This window comes from Ursus maritimus, unplaced genomic scaffold (genome assembly GCF_017311325.1).
Source record: "Ursus maritimus isolate PB19 unplaced genomic scaffold, ASM1731132v1 scaffold_14, whole genome shotgun sequence".
In the NCBI taxonomy this organism is placed as follows: domain Eukaryota; kingdom Metazoa; phylum Chordata; class Mammalia; order Carnivora; family Ursidae; genus Ursus; species Ursus maritimus.
The window spans coordinates 56,833,269-56,839,656 of NW_024423786.1; positions in this window are offsets into that span (position 1 = coordinate 56,833,269).

Sequence of the window (6,388 nt, forward strand, 5' to 3'; positions counted from 1 at the left end):
CGCCGAAGAGAATGACCCACCAAGTGTCAGCAGTGCAAGGGGAGAGGGCCTGTCCGGGCTGACCACCCACCTTTTACCTGCGGCCTCGTCCACTTCTGCCCATCCCTCACCCCATCCTGTTTCTGGTGTGTTTCAAACCACACCACAGATACCGCCTTCTGCCCCCTGAACACGGCACATGCAAACTGCTCGCTGGTCAGTGCTCTACAGGTCTTTTTATTTTCAAAAGATTTCATTTGTTTATTTCACAGAAAGAGCACGAGCAGGGGGAGCTGCAGGCAGAGGGAGAAGCAGGCTCCCCTGAGCCGGGAGCCCCACATGGGTCTCGATCCCAGGACCCGGGACCATGACCTGAGCCGAAGGCGGACGCTTCACGGACTGAGCCCCCCAGGCGCCCCTGAAGTGCGCTACCACAGGGCCGTTCCTGCCCAATCCCTACAAACACGGGCCAGGCCAGCGCGTAAGTCAGTCCGGACTTGGTGGAGCCCCAGCTCCCCTCTCCTCTTCTGGCTCCTAATCTGCTTGGTGTCGAACAGCCTCCTTTTGGAACTGGCAGTACTCTTCGCTCCTCATGGCTGGTTGCCCACAGCCAAAGGCTATCTGGTAGAGAAACTTAAAAGTATCACTTTTTCCCCCCTCAAAAAATTCTATACAAACAGTAATGTCAGAACATCTGAATCACTAATAACAGGAATGTGGTAAGTGTTATTGTTTGTTACAGCCACAAGATTGTGTTTGAAAATAATGATTTGTAGCCATTTGAAAAAAAACATAGCATGGACAAAAATTAATTGAAACAAGGCAACTACATGAAGAAATAAGAGTTAATCCCTGAGGAATAATTTTAATTTTTACAGTCCACACTACCCCCTAGTGGATGAAAGACATCACTTACTTATTTCAACCCCGCTTCCTTCGCTAACAGCTCACAAATTATTTTACCCTAATTCACTATGTTTTTTTTTAATGTTTACCCTAAACTCAGATGAGAATAACGATTCTCAAGGCCCTCCCCTTCCACTCGCCTTCCCCAGGCATCGTTCCCTCCCTCCCTCATTTTGCTGGAGTGCACCCTGCGGATGCTAAGCTGATTGGTGAAGACCTCGCTGGCCTGAGATGTCTTGATCCTTCCTCCCACCTGACGTAGACCTTGGGGTCAGCCAACCATTTCCCCTGGAACCCAGGCCTTCTTTTCCCTTATTGTTCGGCATATGGCCTGGAAGCATCAGGAGTCCAGTTCCACTAACATGTCTTCCCAGGACAAGCTGCGGGGCCTGGCTATCCCCTTCTATGATTTCTTGGACAACTTCCCTCCATTTCCCCTCTGCTTTCTCTGGGATTCTTGGACTGTTCCTCTGTTTTCTCCCGCTCTCCCAGTTCCCTCTTGTCTTTTTGCCGGACTTTCTAGATTTCTCCAACTTGAATCTTCCAACTTCCTGTTGAAAATTTAATGCCAGCTACTGCGCCAACTTCCAAGCCCTCATTCTGTCCTCCTCTGTCACCTTCCCATTGGCTGGACACCGGAAGTGTGAGCAGGGCCTGCACGCCCCCCAGGTATGCTGGTGTCTCCAGGGGGCGGCCGGGAGCTGGGGGCAGGGTCCCCCAGGCCACTCTATCCTTGTTTCCCCCCCAATGGTAGATGCTGCCTCCCCTCCCAAGTCCCCCAAAGGGAGGGACATGTGTATGGGGCCCGGGAGCAGAAACGGGAAAGCAGAAAGGCACCCAGCGCGTCTGAAGACCTCTCCCCGGGGACTGACAGAGCACGTATGTGGGGGGGCACGACCTCCAGAGGTGCATCCCGGAGCAGACTGCTCTGCGGCACCGGCAATTTCTTTTCCCTTTGCCCGCTCCAATGCCCAGCCTCCACCTTTGACTTCTCCCCACTCCATCCCACCCCCTGCTCCCTCCTGAACCCCCTTTTCAGTGCTTACCCCCTGCTCCCTTTTGTTTCTCCCTCTCCCTCCTCCAGCTCACCCACACCGCAGCCCAGCCCACCTGCTTCCACCCTGGCTGGGGCCCCAGGAAGGAGGGTCAGCACTGCCAAGGCCTGGCCCTGAGAAAACGCAGTGATGGTGAGTGCTGGGGGTAGTAGGGAAGGGGCACCTAAGGCTAGCCAGCTGGGCCTGGTCCTGAAACACCAGTGGACATTTCTGTGGGGGAGATGGGGACAAGGCCTGTGGCCAGGAAACAAGGAGGGTGTGCCGGGTCGCCAATCAATCACACAGAGTGCTTCAGAGAGCGCCGCGGATCTGCAGGTCCCTCCAGGTCCTCTGAAACCTTGGTCCCGCGGGGAGGGAACGGGACATATATTATTATGAAGTAATTAATACTCATGAGTATTCAACTGCACAAAAGAGAAGTCTGGGACCCTGAGACAGGAACTTGGGCTGGATGTGACTTGGAGGGTCAGGAAAGACATTTCAGGGTGGGGAAGTGTTCCAGGCACGGGCAACAAGGCAGGGAGGCGCGAGGGCCCTAATCAGGGGCACCTGTCAGGGCAGTCTGAGAGGGTGGGGAAAATTCCCGGGAGGTGAAGGAGGCTGTGGCTCAGGCGCTGTATGGGGCACCCAGGGGTTGTGATCACTGATCCTGTCCCCACCAAGTGCAGGGACCCACTCTAGGATGGAAAATCAGCTCAGAGAACGGCAAGTGAGCCTCAGGGTAAGGGTAGACCCCAGGTTTGAGACTCTGGCCTGCCCTCTAGGACAGAGTGGCTCCCTGGACCTGGGGTTTGACAGAGGAGGAGTTCACAGTAAGCTGTGCCTTCTGCCCTCTTGAGACGCCAGGACGGTTAGAGGGGACAGGCTTGTGTCCAGGAACCCCGAGGAGACTGGACGGGGTGATTGCAGGAAGGAGGGGTCAGGATTGGCAGAAAATGTCTTCCAGGCTGTGCTTGACACCTGGGTGGGAGAAGATGGGAGCTACAGATGGTCCTAGAGCTGGGAGAGTCAAGGGGCTGCCAAAGGGGCCAACCTGTCCTGGCATTCATGCTTCCCTCCCCAAGACCCTGCGCCCCCTTAGAGAGTACTACTGTGTACCAACCCGCGGTTGCGATTAGAACCCTCCTGGCTGGAGAACCCTCACAAAACCCCGAGGGAGGTGCTGTCCCCCATCACAGATAGGAGAGCTCATGTGCCCAGGGTCACAGAGCAGCCCCGTCGGCACCTCCAGAGCCTGCCTCTCCTGTCTGCCACCAGCAGGGACCCCAGGCTGGCATCCAATAAACAGGTGCCCAAAATCACAGCGGGGGTCGGGGGTGGGGGCTGACCTCCAGCCTGCTCCCCACAACCAAAGGCACAGGCTCGGACGCCTGCTTGACTCCTGCCACCACTGCGGTGGCCTCAGCCTCTCCGGAGGACCCCGGGCCAGAACACGCGCATTCACAGGACACACGCTCCTGCCCGTGCTCTGCCAGCCGGCAGATCAGCCTAGGGACCCTGACAACAGCCCCCAGGCTGGGTTTCCACGGCCGCCCCTGCCCTCGGCCGGCGGCTCTGCACGCTCTGCACATGGCAGCGGTCCTGTTATACATCCAGTGCAGGTGTGGTGACTGGGGCAGGAAGGGGCCGAGGCAGGGTGCTGCAGGGGCAGAGTCAGGCCTGAGTCCTGCTGTGCCTGCCCATGGGAGGCAGCCGAAGGGCTCAGAGGACCACTTGTCCCCTCCCTGGTCCCAAGTCCTGGTCTGCCTCAGCCCAGCACGATGACACCTGGCTCTCCTGGTGTCCAGATTGGGGGAGGGACACCTGATGGGCTGCACCTGCACCCAAAGCCAAAGGCTCACGGGCCAAACCACCCTCCCACCCAGAACTCTGAGAGGGCAGCCCAGAGCATCCCTGTGGTCCTCTGCCCCCGGTGGCAGGGGTGACAAGTCACCCTGCAATCAGCCCCCGCCCCCGCCCTGTTACTGAGCCCCCAAAGGCCAGCTTGAATGTCCTGCAGCTCCACCTCAAGCTCCCCGCCCAGACCCCACCCCCAAGTTCTAGAACCTGGCCTCTACCAGCAGGGAGTGGGAAACAGGGAGGTGCAGGCAGAAGGCAGGAGAAAGTTGGGGCTGTGGCAGTGGCTAAAAGGGTGGGCGTGTGTCCGAGGAGCACTGCCCACCACCCTCCTGGCCGCCCGCCCGCATCTCAGCCCAGGGCCAACGAGCGGCGGCCGGCCTGATGTCACCCTGCAAATCTCAGACTGGCTCTCTAACAAAGAGAACAATGGGCGGCCACAGGGACTCTGACAATGCTGCTGCTGGGACCCCACACCCTGGGCCTGCCAGGAGGCTAGGAGCCTGGATCTCAGGAGAGCTTTTACAGCTGGTCCTTAAGCATGTCCCCACATCCCGAATTCGGGCTGAGGGAGGTGGGGATCCTCTCTCATCCTGTGCTCCCCCCACCCAGCAGGGCTCCCAGGCTGGCAAGTGGAGATGTGCACCTTCTTTGTACGCCCGAACTTCTCTTTGACCCTGCCTGAGCCCCTGCCCCGCCCCCGAGCCACCCCCTCCCCTGCGAGCCCGCCCCGTGCCTGCTTTGGGGTGCAGCGCGCCACCGCCCAGCCCGGCCCCTGGTTCTTGGGATGTCACAGCAGGCGGCCCAGGGCCTGAGCAGAGGCGCCGCACAGAGGGGCTTGACCGGGCTGGAGGTGCCCAGACAAAGGCAGCGGCGGAACGGAGCGTGGAGGGGAGGAGCGCGGGCTGCGCCCAACTTTCTCCCGCGGCCCGCGGCAGGACAAAGGCGCACAGGCGGCCACTGAGGCCGGGGCCCACACGGGGCGTGGCCAGGGCCTGGCGTCCGGCCGCGGGCTGGGCTGGGGCGGCCCCCTCCCCAGGGCGCGCGGTGCGGGGACCCCGGGGGCGGCGCCCCAGACGGCGGCCACTCACCCTGGCGACCCACGATCTCGGCGACGTGCTCGGAGCTGGGCACGGGCACGCACTCGGTCATGTTCACGCTCTTCTTGCGGCTGCCGATCACGCTCATCTGCTCGGCCAGCAGCGTCTGGGGGCCCAGGGCCGCGGGGTGGGGCGCGAAGCCGGCGAACACGTCGGGCGGCGACTGCCGGGGCGGCGGCGGCGGCGGCGGGCTCACGTCGGGCTCCAGCAGCGCCAGCGAGCCCGGCGCCACGGCCTGGCCACCGCGGGCGCGCCAGTTCTGGTCGTCGGGGGCGCAGGCTCCGCCGCGCCCCGCCGTCCGCGCGCCCACCGCCGCCGCGGTCCCGCCGCCCGCGGCCGCCCCTCCTCGTCCGGGCCGCCTGCGCCCCCAGCCCCAGCCCCGAGAGCTGGTCCAGCGCCAGGCGCAGCGCGCGGCGGCCGCGTCGCGGGCGCGGCCTCCTCCTCGGCGCCCTCGGGCAGGGGCAGGGGCGGCGGCGGCGGCGGCGGCGGCGGCGGGGGCGGCGGGGGCGGGGGCGCAGGCTGGGGTCGCCGCCGCCGCCGTCGGGCTGGCTGGTGGAGCCGGGCATGGCGGCGCTAGCGCTCGGGCCCGCGCCCCTCGCTCTCGGCCGCCGGCCGCCCGCGCCGCCGCCGCCGCCGCCCGCGCCGCGCGCTCCGCCTCTGAGAGCTGGGCCGCCGGCCGCCGGCATCCAGCGGCGGGGCGGGCACGGCGGGGCGGGGCGGCGGCGCGGGGCTGCTTCGGCCGCGGGCGGCGGGGCGGCGGCGCGACTTGCTTGCTCCTCGGCGGCGGGGCTCGGCGGCGGCGGCGGCGGCGGCGGCGGCGGCGCGGACGCTGCTTCCCTCCCGCCGCCCGCCGCCCTCCGCCCTCCTCCGGCCGCCCCGCCCCGCCCCGTGACGCGCGCGCGGCCAACAATGGGGAGCCGGCAGGGCGCACGCGCGCGCGGGGCGGGGCGCGGTCACGTGGCGGGGCGCGGGGCGGGCGCGGCCGCAGGTAGGCAGTCGCGGGGGCCCCGGCGCCCTCCAGCCCCTCAGCGCGCGGCCCTTCCCGCGGCCCGGCCCCGCGCGCACCCGGCCCCCGGTGGGCGCCCTGGAGAGGGGGCGGCCCGAGCCGGAGCCTACGCCACGTGGGCGGCGGTGCTTCCCGGCCTGGGCTGGTTTCGGCCGGCCGGAGGACCCTCCCGCTCCCGGGGCGCCGGTCGCCCTGCCCTGCGTGCCCACCTCCAGCGCCGCCCTGCCCCAGCGGCCCTCCCTCCAGCTGCCCTTCGGGGTCTTCTGTTGCCCGCGGTGGGGGAGGGAGCCCTCCGGCTTCTCCCTGGGCGAACGCTCACGATCCGTGGGCTGGGAGCAGGCTGACCGCAGCGGGTGCATCCGCCCTCCTCCGAGCGTACCCCGGCCCGGGTTCCTGCCTGGCCGGGGGAACGTGGGGCGGAGGACACCAGCTCCTAGGTGGGCGTGGAGCGGCTCTTCTCTGCCTGCCGGCAGCTCTCCCCTGACTGGGGGCTGGGTCCTGCCCCT